This window comes from Alosa sapidissima, chromosome 19 (assembly GCF_018492685.1).
Source record: "Alosa sapidissima isolate fAloSap1 chromosome 19, fAloSap1.pri, whole genome shotgun sequence".
Classification (NCBI taxonomy): Eukaryota; Metazoa; Chordata; class Actinopteri; order Clupeiformes; family Clupeidae; genus Alosa; species Alosa sapidissima.
Genome location: NC_055975.1, coordinates 1,120,907 through 1,143,699, shown reverse-complemented (window position 1 = coordinate 1,143,699; position 22,793 = coordinate 1,120,907). Strand labels below are relative to the sequence as shown.

General features: G+C 39.5%; 2 long non-coding RNA genes across 2 annotated transcripts; one reads left to right on the top strand and one right to left on the bottom strand.

Annotated features, from left to right (window-relative positions):
* The first annotated feature begins 267 nt into the window (after positions 1-267).
* Positions 268-14,078, top strand: LOC121693284. Its single transcript, XR_006025456.1, has 4 exons — positions 268-588; positions 6,266-6,267; positions 11,968-11,976; positions 14,068-14,078. It is a non-coding gene; the product is annotated as an uncharacterized LOC121693284 (long non-coding RNA).
* Positions 7,572-21,327, bottom strand: LOC121693286. Its single transcript, XR_006025457.1, has 3 exons — positions 21,318-21,327; positions 19,281-19,284; positions 7,572-7,658 (listed from the first exon to the last, which is right to left on the bottom strand). It is a non-coding gene; the product is annotated as an uncharacterized LOC121693286 (long non-coding RNA).
* Between the last annotated feature and the right edge of the window lie 1,466 nt (positions 21,328-22,793).

Genomic DNA, 22,793 nt, shown 5'->3' with positions numbered 1-22,793 from the left:
TTCTAGTGGCCTTAGCTTAAGTAACTAAATAACTAAAGAGCTCAAAAAGGTTCAAAGATAAGCCTGGGATACTTGTAGAAGTGACATCCGATATCCTGACCGTGTGAAACGTTAACACACATAGGCCTAACTTTGCATAACAACCTTTGCATAACTTTGGATAGGCTGCTACTTTTCAGTAAAGAAATCTGAGTGTGTACGAAAATGTTCCCTTTATTTGTGTTCATAACTAGGCTACACACAAAAACATAACTAAATATGGTTTCCACTGATGAAACGACAACATAAGCCTACGCAAAAAATTATACCTACCTTGCAGGAACTGAACTCGCATATTCATACGATTGGAAGACGCGCAAAAGAATACACCTTCAATCACGTATCGCCTTACACACAACAAGAATACTTTCAGCTTTGCTACCTTGCCATGTTTAACTTGGGATAGAAGACTGTTCACAGAAATAAGCTAATGATCATTTTTTCAACAAACGCAATAATAGCCTATACTGCGATGCATTATTGATGGCTGAACGAGAGATAGCCAATGTCTTCTAAAGATCGAATCATGTGCAGATTCAAAACTATGCAGTCTCGAAATCGCCCATATTAGACAAAGGCTACTACATTGCCCACGTTTAAATTAATTATAGCATAAGCGGGCAAGTCTAGTGCAAGACAAATCACGTCTGCAAACTGCAGATATGTCAAACGTGATAGGCATGGGTTTGAACTCGGAGTGGGTTTTTTTTTCAATACACTTGTATCATGTTTATTTGAACTCTTCCTTCTAAAGCAGCCATTCAAAATAATAAGTAGGCTATCGGCCTACCGAAGAGAAGCTATCTCTCCACCTCCCCAACATGAGCTGCTTGGCTAGTCACTCTCCCAAGTTGCGTGGGAACTTGGATCTGCAGCACTTGGTCCCGTCTTCTATTAATCCTCGAAATATGGTTAGATTTTGTTATGGACACGTCAACACCATATTTTTGCACAGACCTGTTTATTGAATCAGTCACATCTGCAGCAAATAAGGTAAACTACCTGCTCGTGATAACGTGCTAATTGTTTATCCCCAGTTAACATGCATCCCATTAAGATCCACGACACCGGATTTGTTTGTCCTCAATTTGTGGTGTTCCACCTCGTTGATAACAGCAGACATTGTGAATGTGTACATCTGCATACTGAAGGCCTTTCTGGCCTCTGTTTTTTGAATATATCAAGATTACTTGACCCCCAGAAATCCAGCATACACTGTTGCACTCGGCTAAATGGGAGTGCTGCGTCCCCATGTTGAACACGCGTTCTCGCACACTTTCCTGCAAACTTGTCCGACTTAGCAAGAAAGGCTAGGCAATCAAGGACATGGGTAGATGGAGGAGAAATCAAAAAGAATAAATAAAAAGTTCTATGGAGATGTGCAAAAGTTGGAGAAAGAATGTGTGTGTGTGTGTGTGTGTGTTTTGACGTGTGATGAAATAAGAAAATAATAAAAGGTCTATAGCATAGGGTGAGGGATGTAAAAGTGCTAAAAGTCTTGTAGGTGTGTGTGTGTGGGGGGGGGCATGAGTGCTGAGGAGTGAATGAGTGCAAAGTCAGTATAGTGTGAGTTCAGAGTTGGGAAATGTTTGAGAGTGCTGAAGAGTGAATGTGTGCAAAGTCAGTATAGTGTGAGTTCAGAGTTCGGATGGCCTGGGGATAAAAACTTCTCCTGAGTCTCTCAGTTCTGGCTTTGTGACTACATAGGCGTCTTCTTGATTTCAGCAGTAGGAATAATCCATTGTTAGGATGAGAAGAGTCCTTCAGAATCTTTTGGGCTCTTAGGAGTACTCTTCTGGAATAGATATCTTGTAGAGCAGGAAGTTGAGTTCTAATAGTACGTTCAGCTGAGCGCACTACTCTCTGCAGAGTACTACAATCTCTAACTGTGGAGTTCCCATACCAGGTGATGATGCTACCAGTTAGAACACTCTCAACCGCTGAAGTGTAGAAGGCCTTCATGATGGATGTAGAAACTTTGAGTTTCCTTAGCTGACGAAGGAAGTAGAGTCGTTGTCTCTATGACATCCAACCAGGGTAGGAATTTCACGGCGGCCACGACAGCCATGGCTGTCGTAGCCCCTTGCGTTGGCCGTGACGCCCCTTTGAAAATCAGAGGTTTACAGGCCACGGTGGCCTTGGTGCCCTCTTCTTTAAATATTCTGCTTTGCGTCCTACTAATAGCGATATATATTTAGCCTATGGCCTGTCAAAATAATCTTAGCACTCACAGCGCAAATTACGCAGTGGAGAAAGTGACAGCGCAAAAAAGAAAGTGCGTCCAAATTATTAATAATTCTTCTCAGTTGAACTACTCGCGAAGTAGCCTACTCATCACACAGACATCACAAGTATCACATGAAAGAGCTTTTTCTCAGCTTTTAAACAATGTTAGCCGCTAATTGCTGTGGTGAACGGTTCGTGAGAAAAGTAAATAATATCATTCAATTTAATCATAAATTCTACTGAAGGTTTTACGTCCATCTCCCTACCCATTCATCTCGGTGGAATACTTTACGAACCCTTCTTTTAACACATGACAAACCATATATCAGAATAAACAGCAGACCTTACCGAACAGAAAAGTGTAAAGCAGTCCCTTGTACAGTTAGCCGTTCCAGACTAATCCCGTTTTGAATTTGCAGTAAATTTCAACATACATGGATGTCTTCAAATTTGGGATTTAAGTTTTACACTGTGTTTAAATTGTTCCACATTATTTCATAACGGGCCAAATACAAAATAAATATTAGAAATGTCGCCTAGATATCGGTAAATCAGAGGACAGCTGACTATAAGAGTTTGTGAAAGTAGCCTTAATGATCACAAAATGCTAAGCATGCATCTAGGCTATTTGAGTTTCTTAAAGCTGAGCTGTGCTTAAATTGTTTAATACATGATTTCATAACAGGCCAAATATAAAATAAATGTTAAATATAGCCTAGATATCTGAAAATATTAGATGATCAGATGATTTACAGTTATATGTAATATGTCATGTTTTATGTTTTTGTAATGTTTCATACAGTGATGATGCAGGTCTACTGCAGTGAATACAACTTTGATCATTTTTATAGCATACTACTGTATAGTTAACTTTGGCCTTGGTGCCCTGACATGTGGCCTTTGTGCCCCCCACCAAATATGCCCAACTGAAGGCCAAGTGGCCTTGCCCCTAAAATGGTGAAATTCCAAGCCTGCATCCAACTCTATCTTACCACTCCCTCTCCCTCTGACCCCCCACCACGCTCCCTCACTGAATGCCTCTCTGACTTAAAATTATGGATGCAAAACAATTTTCTCAAGCTCAACACAGACAAAACCGAAATTCTGCTGATTGGCCCTAAAAGCATCCTCACCAAATCTCCCCATCTCACTCTCAACATTGATGGCTCATCTGTCCACTCCACCCCTGTTGTTAAAAACCTTGGCATTCAGCTTGACTCCACCCTTAGCTTTGATCCTCATATGAAATCACTCACTAAGATTACTTTTTTTCACCTCCGTAACATTGCACGCCTCCGACCCTTCCTCTCTACTAGTGATGCACAGACTTTGGTTCACTCTTTCATTATGTCCCGTTTAGATTACTGCAACTCACTTCTCCTTGGTCTCCCTACTAAAACCCTTCAAAGACTACAATATATTCAAAACTCTGCAGCCAGGCTCCTCACCCATACCAGACGATCAGCACACATCACCCCCATTCTCCATCAACTCCAGGCTACCAGTTCCGTCCCGGATCAAATACAAAGTACTACTACTCACCTTCAAAGCCCTCCACGACCTTGCTCCCCCCTACATCTGCGACCTCCTGACCCCTTACACTCCTTCCCGCTCACTCAGATCCTCTAACCAAAACCTCTTGGCTATCCCCCGCTCCAGACTCTCCACCCTGGGTGGCAGGTCCTTCAGTGCCTTGGCCCCCAAACTCTGAAACTCCCTCCCCCAACCCCTTCGTGCCTGTCCTTCTCTTCCTTTCTTCAAAGCACATCTCAAGACCTTTCTGTTTAATGATCACTCCTCCTCCACACCCAACACATAGTTCCATACAGATAACTTGTCTTTGTTGTATTGTTTTGTTTGTTTGTTATTGTGTTTCCCTGCCTTTATCTCTGTTGTATTGTTTGTTTGTTTGTTATTGTGTTTCCCTGCCTTCCTACTATGTAAAGCGACCTTGGGTTTGAGAAAGGCGCTATATAAAATAAACGTATTATTAGTGGGTTTGATCCAGCAAGACCACTATTGTTCTTCTTAAGTTTTCTTATTATTATTAGTGGGTTTGATCCAGCAGCGGTATTCACGTTTTTCGGCGTTTTTGGGCCCCATTGAAATGAATGGCGGAATGTTCAAGGATTCTATTTCCGATTGTGACATCACAGCTCTAATTGTTTAAGCTTGCACCTGGCAGAGTTCTGAGCCATCTGGCAGAGCTCTAATGGGCTGGGCTGGGCAAGGGGGCAGGCGAATTCCCGGAAGTAGAAGAATCGACGTAGGCTGGAGGGACCATCTCTCTGCTAACTCCCATAGAAGTCCATTCATTCTAGGATTTTTTTGAAATACCATAACTTCATATAACATATATCCTGTGCCGATATTGTAGCTTCTGTGTAATCCACATAAACACTACAAAGGCAAAACAGACTCCACTACCTCGTCCGTAACGTTGGTTACCCGTAAGAAGAATGGTTAGCTTGTTCGGTTGGAGGGAAGCTAGCTTTGACGTAATCTCTCTTTCGCGCCGTAGGGAGATAACCGTATTGTTTGGATAAGAAGCTCAGTCCACCTAACTGTCTATGACGGTAACTCATAAGCAAAACCTAGCATACACGACCCTATGTTAACGTAAAGCATTACACAGAGGCTTATAATAATAAAAAAGTAAACCTAATTAAAAAAAACGGCACTAATCATTTCAATGGTTTTCGATGGATTGACCGTAGGTCGGAAAAGTGGAAAGAAGATTAGCTTCAAGGCTATAACTTTTTTGTTTTGTTGTAGCATGACTGTTTTTGAAGATGATCATGTGTGGTAGCTTCAACATTAACACGACTTGGTGAGGATGATATTAATAATAATAATACATAAATAAATGTTTAACTTTGATGACTTTGAAGGCGAAGGAAGTGTGAGAAGAATTTCTGTGTATCTATCATATGAGTTACAAGATTCAGTTCGATGGCTAACGTCACGAAGTTAAGTGTGAGTCTGCGCAGTACTGGGGGGACCAACTGAAAAATCGTTCTATTTGACTCAGTGCCCTCCCATTGAAAACGACGGAGTCTGTTCGTCCATTTCTTTTACTGTCTATGGGGCTGGGCTGTCTGTGTATATGAAGGTGCGTGCATGTAACTTTTGACCCATATGTCCGATTTTCATGAATGAGGTACCGTTGGAATCCTTTAATGAAGCCCAGTTCAATGCCTTGCCAGCACCAAGTGTAAAGGTCATGTAAAAAAAGATGTCTCATCTTTTTTTAAAGCCAAACCATGTTCATATAGGTCATTAAAAAAAAAAAAAAAAAAAAAAAAGGATTTTTCCAATTCATTCAACCCAGTTCAATGCCTAGCTAGCTCGATTCAAACTTTGTCATGTACACATTTGTATATATTACAACATTGAGATACACACATTCATACAAATATTATGCACATCCACGCAACACGACTTTTCAAGTTAAGTTACTCATCATTGCCCGGCAAGAAGTCCACAATCAATTCAATTGACCTTTCGCTAAGTCCCGCCCCCCTTAGTTACTGTTGCTAAGTCCGACAGCTAAGACCGGAGTTGACTAGAACTTCAATGGTAGCTGTAAGCCTGTCTGTAAAAGTTACAACCAAAGAGGCTCTTTTACAGAGCCATGGACCTGATTTCATTTAGAATCCGTTGAACAACTCCAGTATGGAGACACATGTATAAAAATTAATATCTAGGTTTGTTGGGTGACAAACTTAGACGGAGGGGGGGGGGGGGCGAGTGGGACTCACTGATATTAATAGCTAGCTGTGCTAGATAGACTTGCATGCATATTGCTAGGGCACCAGGTCATGTCATGTAAGGAACATGGTACTGCAAATAAACGGAAACATAGTCTACATTGCAGAGCGACTTCAACTTTATTAATTTTTGGTGAATAAATGTTACACTACTGTGCACAGCCCCCATGCTTTTATGACGAGGCGATGCTAGCACGTTAGCAGCGGTTAGCTAACTATGCTAACCTTAGTTGTTTACGAGTCTCCTCTATGTGACAATCATTTTATACATAATGCTGGCAGTGCTGAGAACAATAAACGATCTTTATCTTACTTACATTGAGTTAACTGTTTGGCTTAATCCATAGAGTGGCGGAGCACTGTTTCATTGTGGTTTGCTAAGGAGTAAGTTTAACTCTTTGCTTAAAGGGAAACTTGGCAGGATTTTGTGCATTATGCTATTTCAAACTGTGAAAAAAGGTAATGATAAAGCACATGGATTTGTTTACAAGCTAGCAAAACGGTTAGCATAAGTTCGGTAGACAATGTGGATGTTACAAGGTAAGAAACACGATTTAAAACAAGTTTCTTGTTTCTCACTTCTCTTTCCGGGACGGTAGTCTCAATGTTGCAAGGTTGGTTTTCCGCCTGGGGACGCTAGGGGCAGCGGGAAAAGTCACCATTTTCACCGGAACAGGTCATTTAACCATCCAAATGATTTCTAAACGGGTTTATTACATTAAAATAGTTGCCAAGTTCCCCTTTAAAATAGGGGAGAGCTGGGAGGAGATAATTTAATCTAATTTAACATAATAACAAAAAAGCATAATCAAGATTGAAAGCCATTATTCTGTGTATCAGTGTTGCGTTAATCCCACACATGTCGTTTGGTCGTCCCTTTTCCATTTATATCACTATACAATCCCATAAAACCGGAATAAAATCACGGCTTCCAATGCATTTCTATGGAGCCGTAAGGTGAAGCTGTCGGACTTTATCTACATGTGCGGAGCAACTGGACTGCCATTGGCTCATCCACGTTCGATGGGCTTGCGATAGGTCAATTGTCTTGCCACGATCTAACTGTGGAGCTTACAGACAACGTTGAATTTCTATGGGTTCTGTATATATTTAAAGCCGACGTAAAGATGAGTCCCTTCATGACGGTGTGTTGCAATGCATTCTGGGTGCTGTGCTGTGATTAGACTAAAAATAAAACGCTGCCAAGGCTCCAAATAGCAACACACTTACACCGTAGCATAATAAGGGTATCTACATGTAAACCGAAGCATTGAGAACTGTGTAAGTCTACAGGCAGTTTATTAAAAAGAAAAACAGTAACGTTCACATATACAGACGGGCGCCATCTTGGGAAAACACAACTCTCTGGGATGTGGCGTAAATCTCGCGTGAAACCTTGTTGCCGGAACAGCAGGGAAAAGGCAAACAGGATAGCAGCACGAAAGATACACAGGATACACACGGAATTCGAACGAATTTGAAGACATCGAAGAACGAACCCTTTTAGTTTGATGGACGTCCTTATCAGTCTATGGCCTAACTTATGAACGTGTCCGGTCAACGTCAACAATAAGTAAGTTAGGCTAACGTAAACGTTAGCTATTTGCTGTTGTCATATGCAACCTATTAATGTTAGCTAACATGCTAGGCATTGAAAATGAATGCGTTAGCAATAGCCACTGCTTTTTTTGAGCTGACAAGCCCTGGAAATGCGTTAACGTAATCAGCCAAATTGACTCACTTCTTAAGACCCTTGGTATGGTGTTACAGCGATGTGGAGTCGAAATGTAAATTGTTAGTATGGTTTTAATGTGTAAACAGACCAACCGCGATTTTGCAATGAAGTGAATGGAGTCATTTTAGGTACTACTTTTACGAGGTCTGTAGTTCTGTCAAAATGTATCTCATCTTTGAGCAGACTACATGGTTATCTTCCTTAGACTTCGTAGATGTAGTTACTACAATTTGGAGGCGAAATTCGAAGTGTAATATGGTTTTAATGTGTAAACAGAACAACCGCGATTTTGCGAGCTAGAAAAAAGGAAGTGAATGAATGAATAGTTACTGCTTTCTGAGGGCTGGCGTTCTCATAAAATCGACGTAATCTTTGAAAAGACTACCTGGTTATCTTCCTTAGACTTTGGAGTCGAAATTCGAAGTGCAAATATGGTTTAAATGTGTAAACAAGACGCCTGATGTTTAATATTAATGAATGGGCACAGTATTATTGTGTACAGTAATGGGCTATCAGTAGTATGTAAACAGTTCATGTGTTGTGCGATTTACATAAACTAGTAAACAACAGAAATGTTAAAAGCTGGTATTGTGTTTCCTGAATTCTTACATTCAGGCATTCAAATGAAATGTAATTAAATAGCATATATATACTCTATCAGTGTATGATGCTTGCCTGAGGGAAACATCCCAAAACAACGGCACCCATATAATTGCTGTTGTTTTGAGAAGTATTTCTCATGCAAGCATCATGCAACAATGCAAAAACAATGAAACTAGTGTAGGCCTAATTATATTTTAGTTATATTATATTAGTAAAGCAGTACTCTGATGTGCATGCTTTCACAAACTTTTGTGAACAATCTTAGCACTTTAAACATTGACTGTTTTGAAGTGCATGTATAGCAATATAGTAAAAAAATTATAATAATTGTGATATCATTACAATTTGATGGGGGGGTGGGTTCATGTAGGTGGGCCCTATGACCCCAAAGTATGCCTTGACTGGGCCTCAGGTCAAAGAAGTTTGAGAAAGACTGATGTAGACGACAAAGCAGCAAGGAGGCGTCGTGTGATCATTTAAACAAGTTTTATGACAAGGTCGATGAGGGTGGGAAAAATCGTACATTTCTGTGCAAACTTTGCCCGCACTTTAGTCACATTCAGTCACATTGTCTTTTAAGAAAATGCAGTCCATTTTTCGGTTCCAGCAGCCAACAACCTCAGAACTGACCCTTCAGGTTTCTCAGGAGGCGCTGGCCTTTAACCGCAGCCAGAAGAGAGTCAGCAGAAATTTGATTGCCTTTAAAAATCTGACTTCTTAAAAAATCTTAAACTGGCTGCATTACGTGATTATTTCTGAGATTCTGATACGTTTTTAACCATGACCTATACACAGTTCTGGTTTGAAAATGTATCTCTTAAAATAATCACTTTATGCAGTCAGCTTAAGATGGCTTACTAGCAACTAACTAATTACCCTAGCAACAACCTAGAAACCACCCCTGTAATGTCAACCTAGCGACCACCATAGCAACCAGCATAGCAACCATGTTATTTATGCGTTTTAGCTTATTGGATGTTGCGTTAATGCAGATAACTTTTGATCCGTGTGTCCGATTTTCATAAATGAGGTACCGTTGGAATCCTTGGATGAGGCCGAGTTCCATGCCTCTGATCAAACCCACTCTTGCAGTCTATCTGCGCAAATCTAGTTATTATTATTATCTTACTGCCCTGTAACTGACTCTAGGCAGATGGGTCAGGCCCTTGAGTCGTGGATCTGCTCGAGATTTCTTCCTATATGTATCTCCAATTGTAGGGAGTTTTTCCTCGCCACTGATACTCATGGGCTCTCCCTGAATGTTTTAACACTCTGTAAAGCGACATGAGACATGTGTAGGCCTAATGTTTTGGCGCTCTATAAGTGAAATTCAATTTAAATTGAAAAATTGAGTATTAGGCACATTATTCATCCAATGGTTCAGTGACAAGACTTAAGTGAATAAAGCTATTCATAGCCTAATGGATGACATATTTATGTCACTCTACATAATATTATTGTAAATTGCTAAGCCGTAGAATATCCCACCCTCATGATTCTTATATTACTAGATTCCAGACAATCCCACCTAAAAATGACTAGTTATTTCTACTGGCATGCTTCCTGGTGCAAAAACACAAATGATTTTTCCTTGATATAAAGGCTGACATAAGAAATATTATGCAAGTATTATTGTATTTTCTAGATGGGTAAAAAATCCTGGCTGTCTTGAAAAATATAATAAAAACAAGATATAGCATGTATACTGTAGATGGTCCTTACAATGATAAATTACACTGTCTAGATCTCAAAGGATTAATGTTTTTTAACCTAAAACTCGCCAGAAGTCATTATTTAAGGTTCTCGTAGGGCAGTGGTCCCCAAACTTTTTCTTCCGAGGGCCAGCTCACTATGCCTGGCTCTAAGAGAGGGCCAGAGACTTGGAGTATATCAGTAACTATAAATAGCTTAGCGCTGTGAACAAAGGCAGTCTACCTTAGTTGAATATTCCATTACATTTAATCTATAGGCTATTGCAATTTAATACCATTGTTATCTGTGTTTATATTGCCATCATGCCATATCAGTGTAAAATGTAGCTCAAATGAAATAATACTAATAATAGCATTCTCAAAACTATAAGCAGGGAGTCCCAAAAGTATATTTTGAACTCTGAACTTTGCATGTACACAGCTCAAATTGTGAACAAGCAATATCCTACAAATAATTTAAAGTTCTCAAACTATGAGTTTTATGAAGTGGTGGCAGAAACATCTGAAATGACCACCATTCTAACTTTCACTCACCTGATGAGAACTTTGTGAACTCTGTATGAACATTTGAACGAGTGAATAAAAAATATAAATAATTATACCAGAAAGTTCCAGAATTATGACTTGAATAGAAGTTAGTTAGTTATTAACAATTAATTGATACATTTTTAGAATACTTTGAGCACTGATGCAGTCAGCAGAGGCCTCTTACATTGTTTGCAGGTAGGCCTACTATACATTTCATTCCGTTTTCGATGGCAAACGCGAAACAGCGCCAAAACAACCACCAGTGGACAAAAAGAGTATTACATGTGTACTGTTAAGACCCGCCATAGAGAATAAATGGGGAAATTACGGAGATTATAGTTTGACGATGTCGTACTCCCGTGCGGGCCGGATCCTATATACCACGGACATGTTTTGGGGGGCCACCTAAAATGAGGTGGCGGGCCGTAGTTTGGGGACCACTGTCGTAGGGTAACACTTCATAATAACTACACACAATTCATCATTTATTAAGCCTTTGTTACCTATTAGTTAATGGTTTGTTCATCATTAGTAATTCATTGTTCATACATAATTTATCATCAGTAAAGCATTTGTTCACACAGTTATAAATGATTTGTTCATAGTAAATAAGCCTATATCTAAATATGTTTATACATTATTGTTAATACTTAATAAATGATGCAATTATATGTTTTTGATGCAGTAATATTTCCATGATTTAACAGTTGTTACATACACATGCACTAATGATTAGTTAGGGTGAGGATACATCTTTTATAAAGCACTTCCTAATAGAGTTCTCAACGGCCTGAAAATTACAACCCTACCCCACCCGGCCCGTGGCTTTTAAAGGCTGAACCCTATGTAACCCGACACATCAACATGAATTATCTGCCCGAACCCGGCCCACGGCCCGACGTAAAACATACGTTTTGACTGTTAAACCCTGACGTTATTTAGGTTAAGATTCAACACATTAGCGTGACAATTTACTTAAAACGGTGATTTTCTCCTCTTCTGCATATCGTGACGGAAGAACCATGTCAACTTTGGATACGGTTATCTTAGCGATACTTTTTGCAATACCCTCGATATACTGTACAGGAAAGGGTAGTTTATGGCCGTTAATGTGAGCACAATAACTTAATTTTGTACATTTTACCAAAGCGACTGGTTTCGCCTTGCAGGGTCACATATTTCATCAGCACCTTGCATTTTGAGCATTGCACATAACCTGTAGAATTTCCATCAGAATCCAGCACCACTCCAAACACTTTCCAGACCTCTGATTTTCCCACTCCTGTAGTAGGCTAGCGACGGTGAATTCACCTGCGGCAAGTTTACTTTTCACCAACTCCATCTTCTTCTCCAGGCTAAAGGCGTGCACGCAGCGGCGTCAGGTCTGCCCCCGTCCCTCTCCATGATGCATGTTGCACGCAGCAGCCAGACTTTCTTTACGGTGAACAGCAGCCATGATTAATAAATGTTTTTTTTTTCACTGAACGGAAAAGATTAAGCCCGAGGTCCGACCCGACCCGAGTCATTTGCTTATATTTTCGACCCGAACCCGGCCTGAACCCGCGGGTCCCGTCGGGTTTGTCGGGCCGACCCGACCCGTTGAGAACTCTACTTCCTAATATTATAATTCATGATTAACTCAGGAGTTACAAGTGATTAGTTAATGATATTTTGTGAGCTCATCTAAAGTGAGGACATGTTATGCCTTGCAACACATTTACAAATGAGTTATAAAGTTTACATTTGCATTTATTAATTTAGCAGACACTTTTACCCAAAGCGACTTACACATGTCAATGAAATTGAAGGGCAAGGCCACATTGGTGGACGCTGGGACTTCAACCCACAACTTTATGGGTTACTGCATGCTAACCCAGCTCCTTATCCACTACACTACCTCTGCCCAGTGGTATTACAACAGTCAATTCAAAAATATAATATAGATATGTGTGTTTACTATGATCAAACCATTTTTAACTGTGTGTCAACATGATTTACAGATGAGAATTAATGTAGGAATGATGCTTTACAAACAACGAATACAGCATTTAATAATAGTTACATATACAGATGTTTAATAAATGCTTAACAGTGTGTAGTAGAAGAAAAGAGAAGCTCTTGCATGGTTGTAGGTGTTTCTATCCGGGCCAGGGTAGTGTAGTGGATAAGGAGCTGTATGGCAAGCCGATTGAGCATTTATTCAGATATCTTGATATCAGGCATAATTGTCATGTACATGCAAGCCATTTCTGTCCACTAGTTAACTAGTGAGCCATTTCTGTGTGAACTAGTTAACTAGTGACAGCCAAAATGCTCACTAGTTAACTAGTAAGGCCCAAATTCTCTCTAGTTAACTAGTTCATATGTTTCATATCTTACTAGTTAACTAGTAATGCTCAGCATGTTCACTAGTTAACTAGTGGACACTGAAATGTGCACTAGTTAACTAGTTTAAAGACTTCTATATTTTACTAGTCAACTAGTAAGGTACAAAAATGTTTACTAGATGACTACTGAATGTCAAATTCCCACTTGTTAACCAGCCGCTTGAGCATTTATTCTGATATTTTGATATCAGGCCAACATGCAAGCCATTTTTGTCAACTAGTTAACTAGTGAGCCATGTTTGTGCACACTAGTTAACTAGTGACAGCATAAATGCCCACTAGTTAACTAGTGAACACATTAGTTTCACTAGTTAACTAGTGAGAGCCAGAAATGTCCACTAGTTAACTAGTAAAGGCCAAAATGCATACCAGTCAGCTAGTTGAAGGCTTTTGGGTGTCACTAGTTAACTAGTGACAGCCAGAAATGTGCACATGTTTACTACTGAAGGCAAAACTCCTCACTAGTTAACTAGTTGGAGTAGGTCAATGTCACTAGTTAACTAGTGTGCACCAAAACACCCACTAGTGAACTAGTGATGGCAATTTCCATTTGACTAGTTAACTAGTGAGGTGCAAAAAGTGTCACTAGTTTACTAGTGTGCCCCATTTCAGCCCCACTAGTTAACTAGTGAGATGCCAAAATGGTCACAGGTTAACATGTAAAAACCAAAATACCCACTAGTTTACTAGTGAGGGTGTTGTGGGCCTTACTAGTTAACTAGTGGCATGTATATTTTGTTCACTAGTTAACACCTAAAAAGAGAAACAAGCTGTCTGTTTTTGTCCACTAGTTAACTAGTGGAACAATTGAAGTCTCACTAGTTTGCATGTGTGGCAGTGAAGCAGCTCACTAGTTAACTAGTGCCTGAAACGGCTATTATGCAAATTCTAATGAGAGGGTGGGTAGAAGACTCCTATTGGGTATTATGTAAGAATCCCACCCAGTCTAAATGTAAATTTACTGTTCATAGCCTCGCAATCAGGTCCTGATGGGTGCCCCTAGTGGCTAAAGTGACACACTGCTCTGCAACGGTACGTCAGTATAGATAGTAAAGCAGAGCCTGCAGTATGCAGTATCTCATATTCTGTCAAAATGTTTTTTAATAATAACAGGGAAACCCCATGCTTTAACAAGTGAGCTCTTAGTGATCCACACCAAAGATTCAACGGATCGATTTTAATAGCCTATTATTCTTTGTTTATTGTTGCTAGGCAACCACAGACATAAATGTATCCAGTCACGCTTTTCTGATTAATAACTGAAAAACAAAAGATTGTACACATTAACTGCACATGGTTTCAAAAGTAATTAAAAGCTCAAAGATCAAGAAAAAAAATTCATGCACTTCTAAGGAATTGAACCCTGATCTCCCACATAATGTCCTGCTGCTTAACCACTTGAGCTAGTCTTGCCACATCAGCAATGCTATCATAAATATTCATGTTACTGAAATGTTTTGTTGCTAGGCAACCATATACAAATGCCTCCAGTTTTATGCGATTTTCAGACTAATAACTGAAAAACTAAAGATTGTAGACATTAACTGAACGAAGATTACAGCAATACACCACAACTTTGTCACTAGACATGTTATCAAAACATATTTTTATGCTCAAACGATCTTAGTTTATAAAAGTTTGCTCTTAGAACAGCCTGGACGAAGTCAGCCATGTTTTCTAGGTTTTTCCTTGTTCCGCCTTCATTTGCATGCAAGTGCGACATTGCGCACTAGTTAACTAGTGGCCAATGTTACGTCCCACTAGTTAACTAGTTGCACAAAATGCCAGCCGTTTGTGTATTTATTCAAATTCCACTAGTTTACTAGTGTGAGGGGCATTTTTCTCCTGCTAGTTCATTATGGACAGTGTTTTGTCCTCACTAGCTAACATGTAAGGCTCAAAATGTCCTCTATAAGCTAGTGAAAGGCATTAATAATGCAGATATGCTCACTAGTTAACTAGGGAGCATGTCCTGTTCCATTACTAGTAAACTAGTAAGGCCAAACATGTCAACTAGTTAACTAGTGAGAAGGCCAATTTGTCATTAGTTAACTAGTAAGAGTACCTTTTGCATGACTAGTGAACTAGATAGCTCCAAAAACAGCCACTAGTGTGTGTCTTGTGCGCACTAGTTAACTAGTGAGCTGCTTCACTGCCACACATGCAAACTAGTGAGACTTAAATTGTTCCACTAGTTAACTAGTGGACAAAAACGGTCAGCTTGTTTGTGTTTTTAGGTGTAACTAGTTAACTAGTGAACAAAATATGCATGCCACTAGTTAACTAGTAAGGCCCACAACACCCTCACTAGTAAACTAGTGACACTTTTTAGACCTCACTAGTTAACTAGTGGGCATTTGTGTCTTCCCTAGTTAACTAGTGAGCAGTTCTGCCTTCACTAGTTTACATGTAAGTGTCACACTGAAGCCACTAGTTTACTAGCTAGAGTACTTTTGGCCACCATGTTAACTTGTGTGCCACATGCAAATGTTGTGGGTGGGATTTCGTGAAATTCTGTACTGTGATTGGTTGTCATGTTCTATTTGGGCATAGGGAGCCAATAGAAAGCCTCAATTTCCAGAATTCTCCGCCTCCTAATTTGAATTCTGCGCCACTAGTTGACTAGTGTGAATTTTGTCTTGAACTAGTTTACTAGTATACATTTATGACCTCACTAGTTAACTAGTGAGCCTACTGCCATCATCTAGCTAGCTAGTAAGCCATTTATGGTTCACTAGTTAACTAGTGACATTGACCTACTGCAACTAGTTAACTAGTGATGTGTTTTGCCTTCACTAGTAAACATGTGCACATTTTTGGCTGTCACTAGTTAACTAGTGAGACCCAAAAGCCTTCAACTAGCTGACTGGTATGCATTTTGGCCTTTACTAGTTAACTAGTAGACATTTCTGGCTCTCACTAGTTACTAGTGAAGCTAAAATGTGTTGACTAGTTAACTAGTGAGCCTTTTGGCTCCCACTAGTTAACTAGTGTGCATATTTTGGCCCTCACTAGTTAACTAGTTCACACAAACATGGCTCACTAGTTAACTAGTTGACAAAAATGGCTTACATGTACATGACAATTATGCCTGATATCAATATATCAGAATAAATGCTCAATCGGCTTGCCATAGAGCTGGACTAGCATGCAGTAGCCTGAAAAGTAGGGGGTTCGATTCTCAGCTTTCACTATTGTGTCAATGGCCTTAGGAACACGGGACGTGATGGTAAAACTGTCCATTTGTGCCAATGTATGGAATGCACATGAGGTTTGCCTTGATGTTGAGAGTGGCGTGAAAGCTGTATCTCAGACATGGGAAAGATGTTACATTTCGGGACACATCATCAGTAGTGTACCTTTGAATCAGCGGGTGTTTCGGCCTTTCAACACTAGACACCCTCATCAAAGGTGGCCAGCTACAGAGTGAACAGGGTGAGCTTGTGTCCCATGCCCAATCATGAGAGTTGCCTAGTAGTAGTTTAAGTGACGCAGCCCACGGGACTATGCAAGGCAGAGGACGTCCTCTTCCCTGAGTCAAGCCTAGAGCTGACCGCATACCTTAATTAAGCTTAACCAACTTTATTTTAAGGGGCTCCACACTGATAGCTATACACTACTAATATATTAATTAAGCTTAACCAACTTTATTATAAGGGTCCCCCATACTGATAGTTATATATTACTAATATATGAATTAAGCTTAACCAACTTTATTATAAGGGGCCCCACGCTTATAGCTATATACTACTAATATGTTAATTAAGCTTAACCAACTTTATTGCAAGCTTTTCCGGCGCCGACAAGAGTGGCAGCATGTCAAGGTAGCTCAGTGTTTTTTTTTCTTGAATTTCCCCTTGGGGATCAATAAAGTATCTATCTATCTATTGTAAGGGTCCTATGGGGAGTGGTTCATATTGAGATAGGCAGAAGCACAGTTTAATAATAATTAGTTAAATAATGAACATTCATTAACTTTTCGATTAACATATTGTTTGTAAATAAACATTCAACATTTAAATGATGTAAGAAATAACGTAATTAGTGCCAAAAAGACATTTAGTTAACTATTAACACATATTAATACAATATTAGTTAATACATTTGCTAAAACATTACCATACAGATTTTATGCAAACAACTAATATTTAATTAATGATGAAAAAACTACTAACTTGTGCCAAATAGATATGTTAGTAACAATGAACAAATATTAACAAAGGGTTAAGTAATTACTACTTTGCTATTTATTATGGCACCTTATTATGGAGTGTTACCGACACGGTTGTTATTGGGAGCTTGTAGATAATGAGTGGCCACATTACTCGAGGGAGCAGTCCAAATTGCAGGCACCGGAGCTTGAGCTTCCCTGGCAGTAGGGTCTTGTTGATGTTTTCCAAACTGTTGGTGATGTCCTGCCTTACTTGCTGCACTTTGTCTTTGTCCCTGAGGCTTGCATTTATTTAATTCACCCTTCGCTAAGTCCCGCCCTCCTTAGTTACTGTTGCTATGCCTGACAAGCTTTAGCACCCTGCACGTCTATTACATAGGGGGAGAACCGGGACTTTTCAATTAAATATCATTAAAGACATCGTACCACACTGAAAGCTAATATTTTGTCACTAGCAACCTACATCTGTCCTCTGTCAAATACAGTTGGAATTTCAGCTCTGAACAAAACCGTTCATGAGTTATTTAAGCAGAAGTCAAATGTGCGTTTTGTTTTATTCGACTCTCCTGGCCAGAATGAATGGAACAGGCATGCGGGATGAAAGAAACATACCATTTAAGCTAAGTACTTCCCACAACTTCAATATTTGACAACATATCATGAATGGTACTTCAAATAGGTGTTATTTTAAATAGATTATTGATGGGCTATACATCTTGGTGAACGTCTGTTAACAACTTCTTACCGCCATCGTGAAGCGTGTATCTCGCGGTTATGGAAATATCATGCAATATGCCATTTTTTATAGTTAGAACAATATGTGTTCCCAATTATATCATGTTTATATAGTGTAACATGCTATTTCACTGTGTCTTTACGTGGGTTAGGGCACCACACATCCAAATAAGTGCCCCTCATGACCCACAGGCCTTCAGTCTCCACAGGTTAACATGGCAAAACTTGACTTAACATGGCACCTTTTTTGCCTTTACTTTGTTCATAGCAATGCAGTAAAAAGTTGAGAATCATTATGAGTGCATACACCATAGGCACACAGGCTAACATGCAACCTCGGGTCAAGTCAGGTCAGATCAGTTCATGTCACAGATATGGAGCGCAGAAAGGTCATTTTTCATCACTAAATAAAAAATGGCATTTATTTCCGTAAATCACACACCACATATTTCTGTAAATTGCTTCAGGACAGTCTGCCTTACACACACATGCAATGCATGTAGAGCTATGAGCTTGCTGTGGTGAGATACATGTATTTAAGGCTTTCAACAAGGTAAGTTGAAAAGGCGAGACGAGACACACAGGTGAGACACGCCGCTCCATCTTGCTTCCTGATTTTGTTTGGTTTTATGTAATGTATTTACTCTTTATTTACGTTAATTTTCGATAGTTTTTGTGTTATTCTTAGTCCTTTTTTTCTTACAAGTCGGCTGATAACCTTAATGTTAACGTCAAGTTAACATTATTCCATTGGGCTGAAGAGCTTGCCATAACTAGCCTACCTTGAGCCTTGGGTCACGATCGATGAAACAACAAACTGTCACTGTCAAAATCCAAAAATGACCTGCTGATCAGTAAGATCGCCCATGGCTTCAGACTGTTCTGTGCTTCCAGTGCTCTCCAGACTACAGTAAATCCTCCAGGTTGGTCAGTCTCACGCAAGTCATCTTTGCCCTTGGACATTTGTCAGCCGGTTAGATGCAACCAATTGGACTAATTTAACATGAATTAAATTGAACTTAAATTTTCTTTAAAAATGTGTTTTTCTTTTTTGTTTTTATTATTTGTTAATTTGTTTGTTGTCTGTCTTGTATGTTTTGGTGTCAGGGGCGTTTCTAGACTTTCAGGACAACCTGGGCTTAGCCCGGCTGGACCGGATGTAAATGTAAAGATTAGCTGAGGATTTTTTTTATATATACAGTACATAAAATGTGTTATTATAGTAGACAACAGACTACATTAGACTGCCCAAAGTATTTATTATTGAATTACTAGGTACATACACGTTTAAGTGTGAGGTTGCATGTAATGTATCATTAAGCAAATGTTCTGCACCTCCTTCTGTTGATCTCCCTTCTCTCTCCATCATCTGACTGCTCTTATGTTGTTTGATCTATGCCAGAGATCTACCAAAAAGACAGTAAAATGCTTGATGTTAAAATGGGATTGCACACACAGAGAAAGAGAAAGAGAGAACAGCTACCCTCTACAAAATCATGGAATCAGATCAGTGTGTGGCAAACCAACAAAAACATACTACATTGCAGGATACAAATAACTTTTGAGATTGCAATGTTCAAGCTCTAATTACAAATGCTTTGCTTATGCATAGGGCATTTGCATACATTTTAGTGGACATTTAAACACATTCCCATGGAACATGTTCATTCCCATGAAACTTGTTTTTTTTAATGCTGTTTTATGTTAATGTCATCAGCTTTGTAATCACTTTGATGGTTAAATGGCTCATTACAGGGTGAATGAAAGCTGTCTCAGCCCCCTCTAGATATTTAATGGTTTATAGTTTGTCACTGTTAAAACATCTCCCTTACGAAAAAATCCTACATTGCAGGCCTGCTGTGTATCAAACCTGCAATTTTTTGCTATAGTGTTAGAGATTGTAACATCCTCGTCTGCTCCTCAGAACATCAGTACAAATGTTCAACAACGGGGGGAAAGCATTTAGCCCTTCTGGCTAAATTTAGTTATTTAGAGCTTAGTGTAATAAATCTCTCTCTCTCTCTGTCTCTCACAAGCACTGAAATGTGTCGTGCCAATTAACCTGACCAGATGCCTTGCAGTTGCCTAATGCTTGCTTAGCCTACTAGCAGGGCTCAAAACCTATTGAATGGTGGGTGAATTTTGCCACTTCATTTGTCAGTGAAGATATTCAAGATAGTGAATGGTAGATATTCACATTTCAAAAAGTTAATTTTTCCTGCTTAGTGTTTACTAATGATAGCTAAAAAGCCAAACAGTTTCAATTGTTTTTTGCTGGCCATGTCACGTCTGCTTTCTCAACGTACTGCAACCTATGATGCTGAACCACCCAGTGAGTTGACAGCAGTAATGTTAGTTGAGAGCACAGATCCACTGATCTCTGACCAGACCGCGAAGCGACTCTGCCGCTCTCCATCCACCCCCAGCCCTGCCTCGCCCCGCCCGTTCTGCTTCTCCTTGTCAGTTTAGTGTTCGGGATTCCTTGTTCTAACAGGCTACGAGGGATAGAATGCACAACGAAATAAAAAAGTTAAATAAAAAAAATTTGGCTACCCGGGCTGAGCTCAATTTGGCAACGCCCCTGCTTGGTGTCATGGGTATGCTGGCGACTACACCGCTCCGTCCGGCATCTTTTGTCCTGTGTGTCTTGTATGTAGAGCGTGTTGGTGCAAAAATGCACTATATAAATAAGTGATTACAAGATTTAAGTGTATTTTTGTGAAAATCTTATGGTAGCCTATTTGCACAATGCATACTTGCACACTGGTATTTATGATATATGAACCTGACATGTATGAGTGTAGGCCCTACTGATTGATATTGGATTAATATTGATATTGGAGTTACTAATGATATGTGAACCTTGGATATATGAATATTGGTATGGGATGTGAGCATGGGACTAGAATTGAACTACACATGGACATTGTTGTTGATAATGTACAGACTCTGGATGTAATTTAAGTAATATTTGCACATTGGTATTTGCACATTGCACTTTTACACTTTGGTAGATGAGTTTATTATTGAAGTGGAACCTACTCTTACATTATGTCTTGAATTTGAAAATTGTTGAGAATGTGAACCTTGGAAGTGATATATGTGTACATGGATATGTACTGTATAACAATGTGAATGTATATGCACTCAGGTTTTGGGCATTGTCGTGGGTAATGTGTGGACTATGGATGCAGAGGTCCAGGAAGCAGAGATAATGTCTTACACAGATCTCTGCCGTCCTAACAGCCACCCAGATATACAGGATATACAGGGCATACATAGCCAAATAGAGAGGGTGTCTTTACCAAGACTGTCAATTCTTATTCGACCCACGAGGGGAATTATTCGCAGCAATCTTATTACGATAAAAACTTCTTCGGCTAAGCAAATTCCTCCACAAACGCAACTTACATTTGCTTTACTCAATATTCGATCACTGTCGAATAAAACTGCCTTGGTTAATGAAATTATTACAGACAATCATATAGATGTTATGTGCTTTACTGAAACCTGGCTTAAACCAGACGAATACCTTCCATTAAATGAGTCTACACCTCCCTCTCATCTTAATTATCATGTACCACGCCACACTGGCAGGGGAGGGGGAGTAGAATCTAGTATCAATCTAGTCTTCTCACATCTCCCAAGCTTACACACAAGTTTAAATCTTTTGAAGTTCTAGTCCTAATTTTTTTACCCCCAGATTGGAAAACTAATAAGCCTGTAACTGTGGTCACATTGTACAGACCCCCTGGCCCCTACACTGAATTCTTAGAAGAATTTTCTGATTTCCTTTCCACTTTAACCATCCAAACGGAAAAAATACTTTTCAATATTCATATGGATAATGTGAATGATTGTCTCACAATTGCATTTCAATCCCTAATTGAACATGTTGGGTTCTGTCAAAATGTTAATTCACCCACACACCGAGATAACCATACTATTGATCTAGTCTTGTCATACGGCATAAGCATAGAGCAGTTAACAGTTCTGCCACAACACCCGACCTTAACTGACCACCATCTAATTACTTTTACAATGACATTACAAAATGCAGTACCCAATTTAGCTGAATACTACAGCCGCAGCCTATCTGAAAAAAAAGGAATGCAGACTTTCTAGAAAAAATCTCGCTTACGTTTGCCCCCTTCCGGACCCATGTGGTTTCAGAAGGCCCTTTCCTTAATCCAACCGAGGTTGACTTGTTAACTGATAATGTGATGTACTCATTACGCTCAACCCTTGATTCAGTAGCACCACTAAAAAAGAGAGTAAGGAAACAAATAAGGCGTGCTCCATGGTACACCACACAGACAAAAACCCTCAAACAAGCAGCGCGCAACAAAAATGGCGTACTACTAAATTGGAAGTCTTCCGCCAAGCATGGAAAGATAGCCTTATCACCTACAAAAAAGCACTCAACAAGGCTAAGTCAACTTACTATTCCTTGCTGATCGAAGAAAACAAAAATAATACAAAATTTCTCTTTACCACAATTTCCCGCCTGACGAAGAGCCACACTGAAGTAACCGAATCTATCCCTATATGCCTAAACAGTAATGACTGTAAAGATTTCTTCAATGACAAAATTGAAACAATTAGAGATAAGATTAATAACCAATCAGTCTCACCAAATATTCATACTCCATTGCTGAACGGTAGCGAAAACATAGTTGAATCACAGATGAGACGTACAACTTTGAATTCATTTACACCTATCGACATATTAGACCTCACTTCCACAATTTCCTCATCAAAATCTACAACTAGTCTACTAGATTCTATCCCTACTCATCTTCTGAAAACTGCTCTCCCTTTCTTGGATAATGCTTTGCTCCAGATCATAAATAACTCACTCGAAAATACTAGAAAAAATAGTGTCCA